At 41.7% G+C, this 16422-nt stretch overlaps 1 long non-coding RNA gene across 3 annotated transcripts in view; it reads left to right on the top strand.

Annotated features, from left to right (window-relative positions):
* Positions 1-401: 401 nt before the first annotated feature.
* The window catches only part of LOC137629605 (uncharacterized), a 131065-nt gene continuing 115044 nt past the window's right edge, over positions 402-16422 (top strand). For 2 of the 3 annotated variants that reach the window (XR_011041550.1, XR_011041549.1), the window contains exon 1: positions 435-473. This is a non-coding gene — a long non-coding RNA (uncharacterized lncRNA). Of the gene's footprint in view, positions 474-16422 lie in introns of all 3 variants that reach the window. The other variant, XR_011041551.1, reaches the window with a different exon arrangement.

Genomic DNA, 16422 nt, shown 5'->3' with positions numbered 1-16422 from the left:
ATGAAAAATTGCCAAAAATCTAAAATATTAATTGAGAAAGCACTAATTTTAAGGCATTTTGCGGTATTTATGAAAAAAAATTTCACGGAAATTTTAGCAAAACTTCGTGTAGAGAACTGATCCTGCCGCATATTACCTCAATTTCAGAGTTGCCAGATGGTAATGTATCCCTAGATTTGGGGATTGTGGCTGTCTGAGGGGGATATTCTGTACAAATTTCTATGAAGAAAAAACAAAGATGAGTTACTTTTTATATTATTGCAATTAGTTTGCTTGCATTTATATGAAGTATGTTTAGTAATTTCTATGTTAGTAAAGCCTTCAGGATCAGAAGAAAAATACATTTGTGGAAATGGGGACATTTTTGTGTTGTTTTCGGGATTTTTTTATCATGAGTTTTGGGGATTTTCAGACTAGCCCATCTGGTCACACCATCAATTGAAGTGAACTCCCTAAATAGTTGTTGTCGTTTGGTAAGAAAACTTTTCAAGTTCTACTGAACTTCTTTAGGTTATTTCCAACATTTAAATAGCATAAACTTGAGTACTGCATGTCCTTTGTATATAGAAAGGAGAATATGCTTTAGAGAACTATTAATTTTTATATTTTTGATGGTTTCAATCAAAGTATGTTCTACCTGGAATGTTTAAATGGCCGCCATATTAGACAAAATATTTCCGGTATTATTGTAGTTTTCCTTGGTAATTTTAGTCTGTTGAAATGAGGTATGAGTTTCATCAAAAGTATATAGTTGCAATACCAGACAATTTATGCCATTGTGATAATTCAAGTAATTTACTCTGCCACCTATATACTTGATACTTGTATTGTAATTTTATATAGAACGCTTTCCATCTAACACTAATTAGATGCAGTTTATGCTATATTAAGTTTAGACAATGGCTTTATTGTGGATATCGTATAAGGTTTGAAAATGCTTTATTATATATAATTTTTGTTTGGGTGGTCGTAGGGTAGGCCTACCATTTGCGCCACCGGCAAGGCTGGCTAATTTTAGGTTAGGCATATTGCTTTGATTGCGTTAAATAGATCGAACTTCCATTTATTCCAAAGCTTACTTGTCTGCCCATTTAATGCTCCTGTTTACTAGTTTTAGAAAAATAATGAGCTTCAAGGAATTTTGCTGTAAGGTTCATATAGATGATCAGTTTGGCAAGATATTTGGTAAATTTTTACTATGACTTACCAGGGCCTAGGGGCCAGAAAATATGTTTTACCAGTAGATTTTGATGTGTTTTGCACGAATTTCACCTTCATTTTTGGCGGAAATCACCCGTTTTTAACCCACACCCCAAATGGTGTGTGACAAAAACTGTGTATTTTCGACAAATATGAAGGTGAAATTCCTGCAAAACACATCAAAATCAACTAGAAAAACATATTTTCTTGCCATTGATAACTAAAGAAACCAACCTAACCTGACCTAACCTAACCTAACCTAACCTGACCTGACCTATCCTAACCTAACCTAACCTAACCTGTCACTGCCCCTAACCTAGGCGGTCACTGCCCCTAACCTAAGCGGTCACTGTGCCTAACCTAGCTCGTCACAGGAAAAAATTATGTATTTACCTTATGAGTCTGAATCAGAGTCCGATACTGGGTTATCTGCTTCAGGTTGTTCAGCAATGGGTCGTGCACGGTCACCATGTGGTCTGTAAAGCTGACCAACTTGCAGCCAAAAATGATGGTAACACTGATCGTGATTGTAACGTGAAATAAATAAATATCTGGCCAAATATTGTTCCAGATATTCAGATCGATTCCCCGGTCGTTTGGACCACTCCTTGACGTCTCTCCAAAGTCTTTCAATGTTTTGCGTGTGCACACTTGGGTCTGTCCCTTGGACAAACTCCTCACTATGGTTTATCACTTTGTGGGTATATCCCTCATTTCCTACATTTCGATACGCTGCCCAACCATCACTAATTACAATAGAGCCTGGCAAGATATACTTTTTAATTAATGGGATAAGGGTCTCAGCACTTCTGTCTTGCCCTTCGTGATGTAACGGAATGATAAATTTTTTTTTGGACACACGCTCAATTCCTCCAAACAACCACACTTGATTTAATTGTCTACCACGATTATATTTTCTACGTACAATTAGTGTTTCGTCAATTTCCACGACGATGTCTTGACCACCCACCGGGGATTGTTCTGAAAACCACTTTTCGGTTACTTCCGAACAAAAGCTTCGCCAATCCACACTTGTTCTGCTCGACCAATGTAAACAGTCTATGATGGTAGAGTGATCCCAATGTTTGCTTAAAAAATGATTCACAAAAAGAGCCACTTCCCAAGGTTTCACATGTGCATTATCTAAGAATGTACCCTTGAACAAAGAAACGGTGTATGTACACTGAACACTAGCTTTTTTCTTGGGAGCTTTCCTACGACGTCGACAGAAAAACAGGTGCGTATTACTATTATAACTGCAAAGAATATCACAATGGGGGCACTTCACTGCCACAGGTAAAGCACCGTGTCCTTGTAAAAAAATTATGATTTCGCTGTTTTTCGAATAAAAGGTATTGATACACTTAAAATAGTCAAGACTACAGCCCGCACAACTGACTTCGACGGTTGCCATCGCAAACTAAAATTTGAACTGTAACGAATGTGCAGAAGATTAATGCGCGCCATACCGGAAATGTGTGTGTCTCGCACCCAAAATGCCTCCAAAAAGGGGAAAAAACTAAAAAAAATTAATATAACGTTTTTCTAGGTGCTTCAACGTAAACTAGTACAGAGAAATACGCTAACCCATTTTGGTACAACAAAATATTAAGTAAAATGTTTAAAATACATGCATACAAACATGAAAAACGAGAAGAGAAAAATAAAATGCCTGAGAGGATGCACGAAAAAAATGCTTTTCAACCGCTAACGCTTGTGTCTCGGACCAAAAATGCCTTAGAAAGGGGGGGGGAAAAAAAACCACAATAACGTTTTTCTAAGTGATTTAACGTAAACTAAATAACAAAATAACAAAATATTAATTACAATATGTAAAAGACATGCATACAAATGAAACAAATAAAAAAAATTAGCTGAGGAAAATATTAGTATATATTGGACTACTTACTTATGGGTATGCGAGGGTGCAAAGAGGCTCAGATGACAATATTTGCTGTGGAGTCAACATGTCGAATGACTTGTCCAGTTTTTAACAAATATTAAAAATAAGATATTGAATAACTCGTTAATTATGCATTTCCGCCGAAAAGTGCATAGAAGAAAAAGTGACTGAAATGTGTAGCTGATGTTGTTTGTAATGGCAAATATCGCCTATGGCCTGGTAAGTGCTTGTAAAAATTTACCAGATATTTTTCTTTCGTTTTGTGAACAACTTGCCTAAACTAACATAGTACCTTAGAGTTTAGGTGGTAAAGTTGTATTGTATTACAGGGTTTGATTTCGAACAGAAAATATATGTTTTCCTATAGTAAATAACGTGACTTAACCAAATTTGACCTTCATTTCAACTGCAAACAGAACAACCAATTCGACTAACTTTAAGTCGCCGAATTGGTTATATTTTCTGTTAAAATCGTTACATATAATCACTGTTGTCATATATGTTGTGTTAAAATGTTTAAATATAAGCACTTGATCAAGTTCGGTGTCACTTCACTCACGTATGTATTGCGAACGATAACATTAGCGACGTTACCAACGATACACAGCGTTACCAACGTTATGGCGATACACAGCGTTACCAAAGTTGCGGTGGCATTACTAACGTTAGCAATGATACGGTAATATTAGCATGTGTATTTTAAAGAATTTTTCCATATACACTTTACACAATATATAAAAAAGTACAAAAAGGGTATAGAACCTAACAACCCACCTAACCTAACCTAGAGGTTCCCAGGTCACAAACGCAATATAATGCCCTTTGTCATATCACTTCACTCACGTTACAATAACATTATATGTAATGGTTTTTATTTCGCCATTAGCTCGCTTTGCTCGCATGAAAGTATAACATCAAGCTCGTATGTACTGGCAAGCGGTAATGTTGAGCTGTGCATGCTAACATTAGTAATGTTGCGCTAACATTACCAACGTTAAATATAATGGTTACTGTTCCTCACTTACGATCACAGGAAAATAAAACTTCAACCTCGTATGCACTGGCAATCGGTAATGTTGAGATTCGCACTCTAACAAAATATAGTAAAACTAACGCATTCAAGTTAAAGAAATTAATGACTTACTTTTATGACTGTAACGACGTAACTTGTGGGTCACGGGGGTGTTGTGACCAAGTCTGTGGCGACTTAACTGCTTTGCCTTACTTTAGTACTGTACTTGGAACACTGTAAAAGTTGGTATATTACATTACGAGATTTAAGAAAATTATCAACATTGGAATTCACCAAAATACTTAAGTATGGATTACTGAAGTTGTTACACTTTTCTAAAACTTGGATCGTAAAATACGCAAAAAGACGTCACTTGAACTAGCAAAGACCTGACTTGGGCAAAGGTTTCCATGGAAAAGGAATTGTTGGAAGTTGGGGGTAGGGAAATATTAACCCCCCTGTGTAAACTTTACATACTTATGGGTTTCGTGATTAGTTAACGTAAAAGCAACGGAGTCTAGAGAGTAAACATGAATGAACAGAATGGGAAACTTGTCCAGAGCAAGTATTTATGTGAAATCTGGGAGTGACAAGGTAATAACAAAATGTCTAAAAGTAATATATGAAGATAAAATGGAATGTATGATAAATAATATTTCAAGGGTATATAAAATGAGGTGATTTTGTAAGGTATCGGATAATAAAACGAGTAATACTGGGGTCAAATGTAATATGTATAAGAGGGTATTACATAACTAATCAAGTAATAGACCTGAACAGAGCTGGTAGAGAGACGGATAGTTACATTTCACGATTAGAGAAGAAGAAATCCTATTGGTGGAGGAAAAGTCTCTGCGCAGTGAGGCGGGGTTTTTGTGTAGAAGGTTGAAACCTGCTATGTACAAACGAACGTACAAGAGCGACTAGAACCGGCAAGTAGAATGAGAAAAATTATATGGAAAACACTGCTAATGTTAGCATGATACGCTAACATTTGATCTACATCACACGTTGGCAGCTCTGGTTACTGTATTCTTTCATGAGACATAGCCTTTGCAACGGCGCCTCCAAAGTTTATCTAGTTACAGTACTGTATATTGTTTTGTCTTTTCCTCCGTTTATTATACATCCAAGAAGGTAATGTATAGAGAAGAAAAGGCTTGTTTTACGTTAATATATCGATTCCCCAGTATGTTTTCCCCACCCAAAACCCCGAGTTCCCACTGGGGGTCCCCCATTATCGTAGGATATAGATGTATATATATTTCTGAAACTTCATTTGCGACGGGAACGAGAGTCATTTTCGAAGAGAGATGAAGTAGTTTTTTTCCTAGGTTACATTGCACTGTAATACACTACAATAATACCCATTACAGTATTGTAATTATCAAACATCGTATTTAGGATTTTTAGGGGTATATGGTATATAAATATTAAATGGTTGTACAGGCTGGTGTTCTATGCTAAACCACAACCACTGAACCTAACCTATCCCATGGCGACAGGTCCCCCTTATCTGGGCTTTGCTTGCCTATAACTGCCCCTATACTGTATTTGAATGTCAAAAAAGTTAATTATATATTTGTTCTTACACTAATACAAGCCTATTGTCCTGTAAAATAGATATCTTGTGTAGTGTTGGAAGGAAAATTGTATTAATAAGGTAGTTGATTGGCATGTTGAGAGATGGAAAAGCCACGCCCAATTACTTTTTGCAGAGTAGCCACTTTAGTATTTAGCTGCGGCGGGCATAGATATGTCTCTGCGTTTCTCCCATCACTGTTCGATTGTTTGTATGTATGTGAGGTGTGTTCGATTTTTTGTGTTTTGAGCTCGTTCGTTAAAAGGAAGTACAGTGATAGGCAATTTTTTTGATAAAGGAAATTTTGTCTTTATTAGGATATTAATCTCCGAACCCCATGTGTTGTGTATTTTTGTGAAAGGGTGACAGAAAGCAGCCTGCCTTGCAGTTTTGTCCTTGACACTTTCAGTCCATAAGACGATGAACTGAGAGCAACTTGGTAACACAGGGATGAAGTTATCAGTGTGAACTGAGATTGGCCCTACCTGAATGCCCAATAGTGAAACTGTCTGGCAGGTTCACCAAACAAAGTGGGTTCCCTGGATTGTGATTCCTGTTTTCCCTGTGCTCCCTGTCGCACAAAACCCACAATGTAACTTTCTCCTCAGAGGGAATGCAGTCATTATCTGTCTTAGGTTAGGTGATATCTGCACTACGAAGGAATATGGTTGACAAGGGGAAGGAGAGACTACCAACCTTTTCTCTCTAATCCATACCCTTGGTGGACATTTCTTTCTTGTGGAGATGACAACATAGAAGAGTCGCCTGGGAAGGCCTTTTTTTTTAAAGTGCCGTGGACTTTACAGTAGCCTGCTATTGGAAGGGAGCGACATTACCTCATGATTACTCTCTATCGGGAGGGAGTAACCGTATTCTCCCACTAAATACGGTAGTATCTTGGGCTCAGTCGAGCAAATGTGAGCCAGTGTTAGTTATTTCTGTTGCACCAGGAGCAAGCAGGGATTACTTCAGTACTTTGATTGAACATGCCATTGTAGGGCAAGGTGGGGCAAGTGTGTATGCACTTACCCTTTTTTTTTATCGTATCATTAAGTGGAGGATTATTTCCTACCTTGGTGTGCATACTGTATTGTACGGAAATTTCCTGCCGATGAGTACTTTTATGGTCGATTAGTTATGAGCTTGTTATAACCACAACTGTTTCGTCAGTTATTAGCTCGTTATAACCACAGCTATTTCGTCAGTTATTAGCTTGTTATAACCACAGCTGTTTCGTCAGTTATTATTATTACTTGCTAAGCTACAACCTTTTTTGGTAAAGTAGGATTCTATGAGGCCAAGGGCTTCAACAGGGAAAATAGCCCTGTGAGGAAAGGAAATAAGGAAACAAACAACAGTTAAAGTTTAGTAATAATAATACTAAAATAAATATTTCATATATAAACTATAAAAACTGGAAATATCAAGAGGATAAAAACTTCAAATTAACAAGAGGAAGAGAAATGAGGTATTGTGCCCGATAGTGCCCTCAAGCAAGAGATTGCTAACCCAAGACAGGGGAAGACCATGGTGCAGAAGCTATGGCACTTCCCAGGACTAGAGAACAACGGGTTGAATTTGGAGCGTCCTTCTCCTAGAAGAGCTGCTTACCATAGCTAAAAAGTCTCTTCTACCTTTACCAAGAGGAAAGTAGCCACTGAACAATTACAGTGCAGTAGTTAACCTCCTGAGAAGATGAAGTTGATGTGCTGGTGAGCTGTCCTTTACAGACCGATCTCCATCCCAGTATGGTAGGCTATAAGAGTAGTGTTCACTATTGCCTTGCACATCAGACGGTACTTTTGGGGGTCTGCTAAGAATTTTGAGCTTGGTGGGACAGCTGCAACTGTAAAATGAGTTTTGAATGAACTTTAACAGGACCGGTATCCATCACTGTATGGTAGGCTGATGGGGTATTTTTATTACGGTATGATTATCATTTATACTGCTATTCTTGCTGAATGGAGTGTAACTGACAGGTACCTCGTACACCAACCAGTGATGGTCTGATTGGTTAGCAATCGATAGTTTCGATAACTGCTATGGCTGTTCAACTTCAAGCAGCTAAGGAGTGGTTCCACAGACCTGTACCTTTGGGGTTGGTCAGTAAGCAAAACTGGTGCAACATTAGTCTTATACTTATTTTTTTTTACTGGTATCAGGTGATCAATTGTTCTAGAGGAGACAGAGCACCAACAGTTAGGCAATCAAGGATAAAAATCCACTGTCGGCTGAAGATATCTTTTTCTTCCCTTCCTGGTTCATCCAGGGAAGGTGGATGGTTCCCAAAAGGGAGTTGGTAGCTGGGTGGCTGGCTAGATTATCCCGGTAGCTAGGCTGGTCATGAATACGAAGCCCTGTGCATGTACATCCCCATTGAGCTGTGACCCCAGCGGTAGCAGTCTGGCCAGAAGTACATAGCCCTATGCTGAGGCCCTGGTGGCTGGCATGGCTACCCTGATAGGCAAACTGCCTGGAATTGTATTCCTGAGCATGGAACCACGGCACCATGATCCACAGAGAGAAGGGTACATGTTACTTCTAATGTCTTTTCTTTCAAAGACTTGCTTTTGTATTTTTGAAAGTGGAGCTGCCTCTGCTTGGTAGGTACCAATACCTATTATGGTATTGCATTGCAGTCTGTGCTGAGCTGGTCTCCACTCTTTCAAGCATGGAGCCAGGCCGACCATACCCATTCTCTTTTAGGAGGGTACACCGTACTGCTAATACTCTGTGGTGTCAGGGACTGTTTCTCAGATATATTATGAGACTGTTTATGGCTGGGTTCACAGTTTGCCTACCGATTTTACTCAATTGGATTTATTTTGATTTGGAGTTTGTAATGCATGGAAAGGAAACGAGCCCAGGACGGGTTGGCGAGCACAAAATCTCAAGCCTTGAGGTACACAAGGCTGAAAAATTATTGGTACACCAGGTCTGATGCCTACTGTAAACATTTGGTTTATCCCTGTTGTTGTGAGAGGGTTGGCAGGCCTTGTACAGTATGTGTCTGAAAGCAGGGCTATCAATGTGTTGAAAGTTGGCCATCACTATTTCACTCTAGCATCTCTTGGTGTCATAATGATTTGCACATATTGTGCACATGTAGGTTTTCATTTTACATTGTGTTTCATTGACTGATGGATGGTCATTAATGATAGCACCATTTAGGGAACACCTTACCGCTGTGGATTGGATAGGATCTGAATTTCTAATCTACCTCTTAACGGTGAAATTGATGTACTGGTGGTAGGGGCTGCCACCCTGTGATTTCCCTCAATGGCTCTGGTCATTGAGGGAGACTGCAGCCAAGCTTTTGGGGCTGGTCATGCCAATTGGCTTGGGTTTGAAGGTCTCGGCCTTCTCCAATCCTATCAATGCCCAACAGCATCTCCTTCCTCTAGGAGGTGGACTTTGTTCCACCTATTCTTGCCTCAACCAAGCTCAGCCCAGGAAGGATTTAGTAAGAGGGGAAGGGGGGGGGGGCACAGAGCATCCTGCTGTCAGTAAGAGGATGCCTTGTCTTGTATATTGCATCCCTCGTCCTTAAAATCCAGTGCATACTTACCTTCCAGCCTTCATCTCTGGAAGGATGACTGGGGTAGAAAAATCTTAGTTTTTATGATGAAAGTCTTGTACAACCATCTCAGTTTTCTCCCATCTGCTCTTAAGTCATTGCTAGGATAGAGTAAGTGTCTGCACTCCTTTTCACCAAACTGATACTTGTCTGGCTGCGTTCATTTGGAACTTTAACTCCATACTCACCTGTCAGAAAGTAGCATTTCATGCTTATGGTGACTCAAGGGATCTATAGTGCATGGTGGCCTTTCAATCAGTCCGACATTTCATACTTATGGTAACTCGAGGGACCTATAGTGCACGGTGGCCTTTCAGTCATTCCGAAATCACCTCTTTGTTCCTCGGGTGTTCTCACACACGTCCACCCTAGTGTTTATGCTTGGTCATCTTTCCATAGGACTTAGAGCAGCTTTTTAAAGGCCAGGGTGTTCCTCCTATGTCAGTAGGAATGATGGCTCAAACTTAATTTTATAGACCAGGCAAAGGTGATATGTTTTACAAACCAACATTCCTGCCATAAATAGAAGCATTGTTGCCCCTTTTGAGGTGTTCTCCTCCATCAAGAGAGATTAACAGAGCTCACGTGCTGACTGATTCAATTTGGGTCTTTGTTCCTCTCTTGAGGAACCTTTATTCACTGGCTGGATGATTAATGTTGGCGAGTTATGTGACGGTGCACCTTGCATATTACATATGCCAAGGAGTTAATTTCTGCCCAGGGCGAGAATGGTTTGGTGGCTTGAACATTTTTCTTGATGTGCCTGGTTTGTTACTGCCAATACCATCTCCCTAAGGAGAGTTGTTTCCCAGGTCTTGTACTGGCCAAAGTCCTAACAGCTTCTACACAATTACGATTATCTGTTAGGAGGTTGTTGGGGTTGCCATCCTTGCTCCCAAACAGGATTATATCCAGGGAAGAAAAGAACCATCCAGTTTGGTGATCATGCAGTCCTGGCCAGGCGCATCAGGTCATAAATGCGATACCTTCATTAACAGAAATTCAGTGGATAGCCATTTTTACCCCCTCCTTGCAGATGCAAGAACAATCCAAGTATGGCTGTAAGTAGGTCAGGAACAGTGGCTCTCCTCATCTGGATCTCAGCATTGGTAATGTTTTTTTAACTCTACGGCTCTTGAAATCCTAAAGTGTTAAGTGTTATTCTTGACAGCAAATTTACTTTTGAGAAACCCGTTAGGTGTCTCTTCTTCAATTTTACAAGAAATTTACTTATTGAGAAAGTCTTGTAAGAATTTTGGTGATCAATCTATTTTGAAGAAGTGTTTTAATAATTTCATTCTACCTTCTTTTGATAATTGTTCCCCTGTCTGGACTTCAGCTACTGATTCTCTTTTTAATTTGTTGGACAGAAACTTATTCATGATCTAGATATTAATCTCTGTCAATGTCGATCAATTATTTATGCGTGTTGCACAAGATGTTTCATAATTCGAACTATCCTTTACAGATTTTCCTGGACACTTCCATCTTGTTCATAATGCTATGAATGCATTTACAGTGGTACCTCTACATACGAATGTCCCAACATACGAATTTTCCAACATACGAAGTAAAATTCTACCAAATTTCTGCCTCCACATCCGAAGAGTTGCTCCAACATACGAAGTAAACATTACGCCTTTGAGGGTCGAGTGCTCAGTTCTCTGTTCTTGTGTGTATCGTGTGGTTTTCCTCTGTTTGATCTGTTATTAACAGTGCTTATTTTCTTCCTTTTCTCACATTTCCTTTTTGATTTTACCTATAATCATGGTGCCTAAGAAGCTAAGTTTCAGTACAGGAAGAAGGCAATTCTTTCATTAGAATTGAAGCTAGAAATTATAGAAAAACATGAGAGCAGTGTGCATGTGAGTGATACTGAATGGCTAAACAATATGGCCGGAATAGGCCTATGATCTCGAGGATCATCAAGCTGAAGGCAGCCATTAAAGCAAATAACCATCGAAGGGGATCACCATTATTACAAGACATCGTAGCAATACCCTGGAAGAGATAGAACGCTTTTTGTTGATAAGGATTAAGGACAAAGAGATTGTTGGCAACGATCATTTGTGAGAAGGGCCAGCGTGATGAACAGAAAGAAAGAAAAAAGTGAAGCAAAGAAAACCAAGATAGCATTAACAAGCTCTTTTGAATAAGACTTCTCTCTAAACATAGCATTAACATGTTCTTTAAATAAAATCTCTCTCTCTCTCTCTCTCTCTCTCTCTCTCTCTCTCTCTCTCTCTCTCTCTCTCTCTCTCTCTTTCTCTCTCTCTCTCATTCTTTTTCGCTGTTATAATGTTAGATACGTCTATTTTTTTTTCCGAGAGAGAGAGAGAGAGAGAGAGAGAGAGAGAGAGAGAGAGAGAGAGAGAGAGAGAGAGAGAGAGAGATTAAACAAAAATGTGTTCAGAGTACATATGATTTTTAACAGCGTCAACGAGTTGAAAAACAATTAAATGTAACTAAGAAAGTAATAACAGCTAATCTGAATTCTTTTATTAATTAAAACAAATGATTGATACAAACACACTCGTGTGCGTATGCACAAACACACACACAGGTGCAAGAATTGCTACGCAGTAAGAGAGACGGTCGGGGAGGAGGTAGAGATGGTGACTGCGATAACATACCGTAACTCGTCACTGAAAGTGATGAAAATAAAAAATCAAAAGAAAAACAAAATGTAAAAAATATGTAAAAAAAAAAAATAATAATAAGCTAAGTTAGATTAAAATTTCCGTAGTGTAAGTTACGGTATGTTATCGCAGTCACCATCTCTACCTCCTCGCCGATCGTGTCTCCTCGTGCGTGTGTGTGTGTTTGCACATACGCACACGAGTGTGTTTGTATCAATATACGTTTTAGTTAATAAAGGAATTCAGATTTGCTGATATTGATTTTTTTAGTTACATTTAACTGTCTTTCAACTCGTTAACGCTGTTAAAAATCATATGTACACAACACATTTTTGTTTAATCTCTCATTTTTGTTTAATCTCTCTCTCTCTCTCTCTCTCTCTCTCTCTCTCTCTCTCTCTCTCTCTCTCTCTCTCTCTCTCTCTCTCTCTCTCAGAAAAAATTAATAGACGTCTCTAACACTAACAGTGAAGAAGAACAAGAGAGAGAGAGAGAGAGAGAGAGAGAGAGAGAGAGAGAGAGAGAGAGAGAGAGAGAGAGAGAGAGATTATATATCTAAAGAACATGTTAACACCATGTCTACCTTCTCGCCGATCGTCCGTCTCCTCATGGCGTAGCAAATCCTACACCTGCGTTGGCCTGTCTCTAAGGTAAAGTGGCAATAAAACACATTTTTTATTTATTATTTCTTTATAATTATCTTTTTTACATGCTTCTTTCATATTATGCAGTTATGTTATTGTTATGTGTAATTATGTGTAGCCATTTATTAAGGATTTATTATGGGTTTTTAGGCTGAGGAACGAATTAAATGAATTACCATGTATTCTTATGGGAAAATTCGTTTTTCAATATTAAACTTAGCCGGTGATCATATAAGCTGTCAGCTCTGCTGCCCGACAGAAAAACCTAAGGACAAAATACGCCAGCGATCGCTATACAGGTGGGGGTGTACATCAACAGCGCCATCTGTCGAGCACGTACTTAAGTACTCCATGTAAACACAGAACCAATTTTCTCTCTGTCGTGCCACCGGCAAGACCTACTAAATACGCTGTTGCTTACTGGATTGATTTTCACAGATTTTGGTGAAGTACTCATTTCTAGTTATTAGCTTTCGCTTTGCAGAGGTTATCTTCAATACTTCCTTGCATTCTTTGATTGAATTTTGGATTATTTGTTGACGACTTGGATAGATTTTGAATTCCCCTTTGACTAATTCAAGATGGCTGACCCTTCTCAAGTCCCTAAATACAGGAAGTGTAGTGCTAGGGACTGTTCAAGGCGTCTTCCGAAGGCCTCTATCGATCCGCACACCATTTGTTCCAATTGTCGGGGTAAATCCTGTCAATTGGAAGATCGATGTGAGGAATGCGTTGGGCTTTCGGAATTCGATTTTCTCGAATTCCTGAAATATTCACGTAGGCTAGAGAGAGATAGAGTCAGGAGTTCATCTCTCTCAGTTGATTTTTCCTCTCCCCATGCCCCACAACCTATTCCTTCCCCTGTAGTGGTTGCTCCTGATCCCCCTTCTAGCACTCAACAACCTTCGATGGCAGATATGATGCGTGCCATCCAGGCTCTGGGTGAGAGAGTCGAGTCATTGGCGAGTGACCGTAACCAACTCATGGCAGACGTCAGGGAGTTGAAGGGTAAGAGTGCAGTGGGTAGTGACCTAGTGAGTGGAGGTGTTGTGAAAAGTGTTAGTGTTGCGCTTGAGGGTGTGTCTGTTCGTGCCTGTCGTCCTCCCAGTCCGGGACCTCTTGCAAGCTCCCAAGCCCAGGGGAGAAGCAATGTCGTACGACCAAAGGGTTCGACAGGCTTTAATCAGCGGACAGACGTTCCCTCCGTGGTTTCGGACGTATCTTGCCAAGATCGCCCCACCCACAAGAAGACGAGAGAGCCCATTTATTCCTCGTCTGCGGAAGATGTTTCTCGGAAGAAACAATGGACCAAGGTCTCACGACCTCTCAAACGCAAGGTCCCTTCCGCGCTAGTCCAGCGGCCCAGTTGTAGCCACTGGGTCAGTTCGGACTCGCTGCAGTCTTCCGATGACTGCACACCTCCTAAGAGAGGCAAAGTGGTACCGCAACAGGCAGTAACACCGTCTGTTGCCGCACCTGCTACTGTAGACCCTAAGTGGGCTTTGCTGCAGACCATGCAGACACAGTTGTCATCTTTAATGCAGGACTTTCGTGTGGAGAAGGTTGACGCTGCACCCGTTAGCCTACAACCAACCACGGTTGTGCGTCCAGTTGACGCTGAGGCTACCTTCTCCCGCACTCCAGCTGTGAGAGTCCCGCCACCCATGCGCACTGTACCCTGCCAGCCGCATGTTGACGTTCGCCGACGCACGGAACCCTCCGTTGACGTTCGCGAGTTACAACAACAACAACCTAAGTTGTTTTGTTTTGACGCGGTGCGTCTGACGCGGTGCGTCAACCTCCGCAACCCACTGTGGTTACCCCTACTCGCCCACAGCAGACTAGACATTCGGGAGTAGACGCTTTGCGCCCCCGCGCAGCTATGGTTGTTGCCTGCTCACAGACTGACCAACAGTTCCATGACGTTGCGTCCAGTGCAGTCACGCATGCACCCGTGCTGCCGGACTCAGCTGACCAGCCAATGCCTACTCCTTTGCCGCTTCCTCTTCAGTATTCAGACGATGGACTCTCTGATGATGACGACGCTGCACACCTTGACGACCCGCACACGGACATCGACGAACCCAAGACCACGCCTCCCTCCTTGGACTTTAGAAAAGTACTTGCACTGTTCAAGGAGTTATATCCCGATCAGTTTGTTTCTGCGGCCCCACGCTCACCTCCATCTGAGTTCGCTTTAGGCACGCAGTCTACCGCGCCTGCCTTTACGAAGCTCGTCCTCGCCCGCTCGTCCAAGAGAGCTTTAAGGGTGTTGGGAGATTGGATGCAGTCCAAAAAGCACCTGGGGAAGACAGCATTCTTGTTTCCCCCTACGAAACTCGCTTCCAGATCGAGCGTCTGGTATGCCACGGGAGAAGTTCTCGGCTTGGGAGTTCCTGCCTCTGCCCAGGGCGACTTCTCAAGTCTAGTAGACTCTCCCCGCAGGCTGGCCATGAGACGCTCCAAGATTTGTTGGACTCCTTCAGATTTAGATCATCTTATGAAAGGAGTGTTCAGAGCGTTCGAAGTGTTTAACTTTTTGGATTGGTGTTTGGGAGCGTTGAGCAGGAATACCTCCCCTTCTGACAAGGAAACTTCCATGCTCATTATGTCCTGCATGGACAAGGCCATACGGGACGGTTCCAGTGAGCTTGCGGCTTCGTTCGTTTCCGGGGTCCTCAAGAAACGAGAAAACCTTTGCTCCTTCTTGTCAGCTGGAGTAACTCAATGTCAGAGGTCGGAGCTTATGTTTGCCCCTCTCTCGAAGTGCCTTTTCCCAGAGGAGTTGATCGAGGAGATTGCTGCCTCCTTGATTCAAAAAGACACGCATGACCTGGTTGCGTCATCTGCACGCAAAGCCACCCCTTAGCCTTCCGTGTCTAGACCCAGGATGGATATTCCAGCGTCAAGATTTATTCCGCACTTTCGTGGCAGAGCCTCCAGCAGAGGAGGTGCTCGTGCCGAAGGGAAACGTGGGAGCAAGAAGAAAGGTACCAAGTCCTTTAGAGGCAGAGTCTGACTGCCACCTTCTTCAGACAGCAGTGGGAGCCAGACTCAAGAACTACTGGCAGTCCTGGGAGAACAGGGGCGCAGATGCACAATCTGTGAAGTTGCTCAGAGAGGGGTACAAGATCCCATTCTTGCGCAAGCCCCCTCTAGCAACGACTCCCATCGACCTCTCTCCCAGGTACAGAGAGGAGGACAAGCGACTAGCTTTGAAGCAAGAGGTGTGTCTCTTACTAGAAAAGGGAGCGGTAGTCAAAGTCCGGGACCATCAATCCCCGGGCTTCTACAACCGTCTCTTCTTAGTGGTAAAGAAGACAGGAGGGTGGAGACCGGTGCTAGACGTCAGTGCTCTGAATGTCTTTGTCACCAAGCAGACGTTCGCCATGGAGACGACAAAGTCTGTTCTAGCAGCGGTCAGGAAGGAAGACTGGATGGTCTCTTTAGACCTCAAGGACGCTTACTTTCACGTCCCCATCCACCCAGATTCCCAACCTTTTCTAAGGTTCGTTTACGGGAAGGTTGTCTACCAATTTCAAGCCCTGTGCTTTGGCCTAAGCACGGCGCCTCTTGTCTTTACGAAACTGATGAGGAATATTGCCAAATTCCTGCATTTAGCAGACATCAGAGCCTCCCTCTATTTGGACGACTGGCTTTTAAGAGCTTCGTCCAGTCGTCGCTGTCTGGAGAATCTAAAGTGGACTCTAGATCTGACCAAGGAATTGGGTCTCCTGGTCAATATGGAAAAGTCCCAACTGGTCCCATCCCAAACTATAGTGTACCTAGGGATGGAGATTCACAGTCAAGCTTTTCGGGCTTTTCCGTCGGCCCCCAGAATAAGTCAAGCCCAAGGATGCATCCA

Source organism: Palaemon carinicauda, chromosome 37 (genome assembly GCF_036898095.1).
Source record: "Palaemon carinicauda isolate YSFRI2023 chromosome 37, ASM3689809v2, whole genome shotgun sequence".
Taxonomy (NCBI): Eukaryota; Metazoa; Arthropoda; class Malacostraca; order Decapoda; family Palaemonidae; genus Palaemon; species Palaemon carinicauda.
This window is presented reverse-complemented; position numbering and strand designations above follow the sequence as displayed.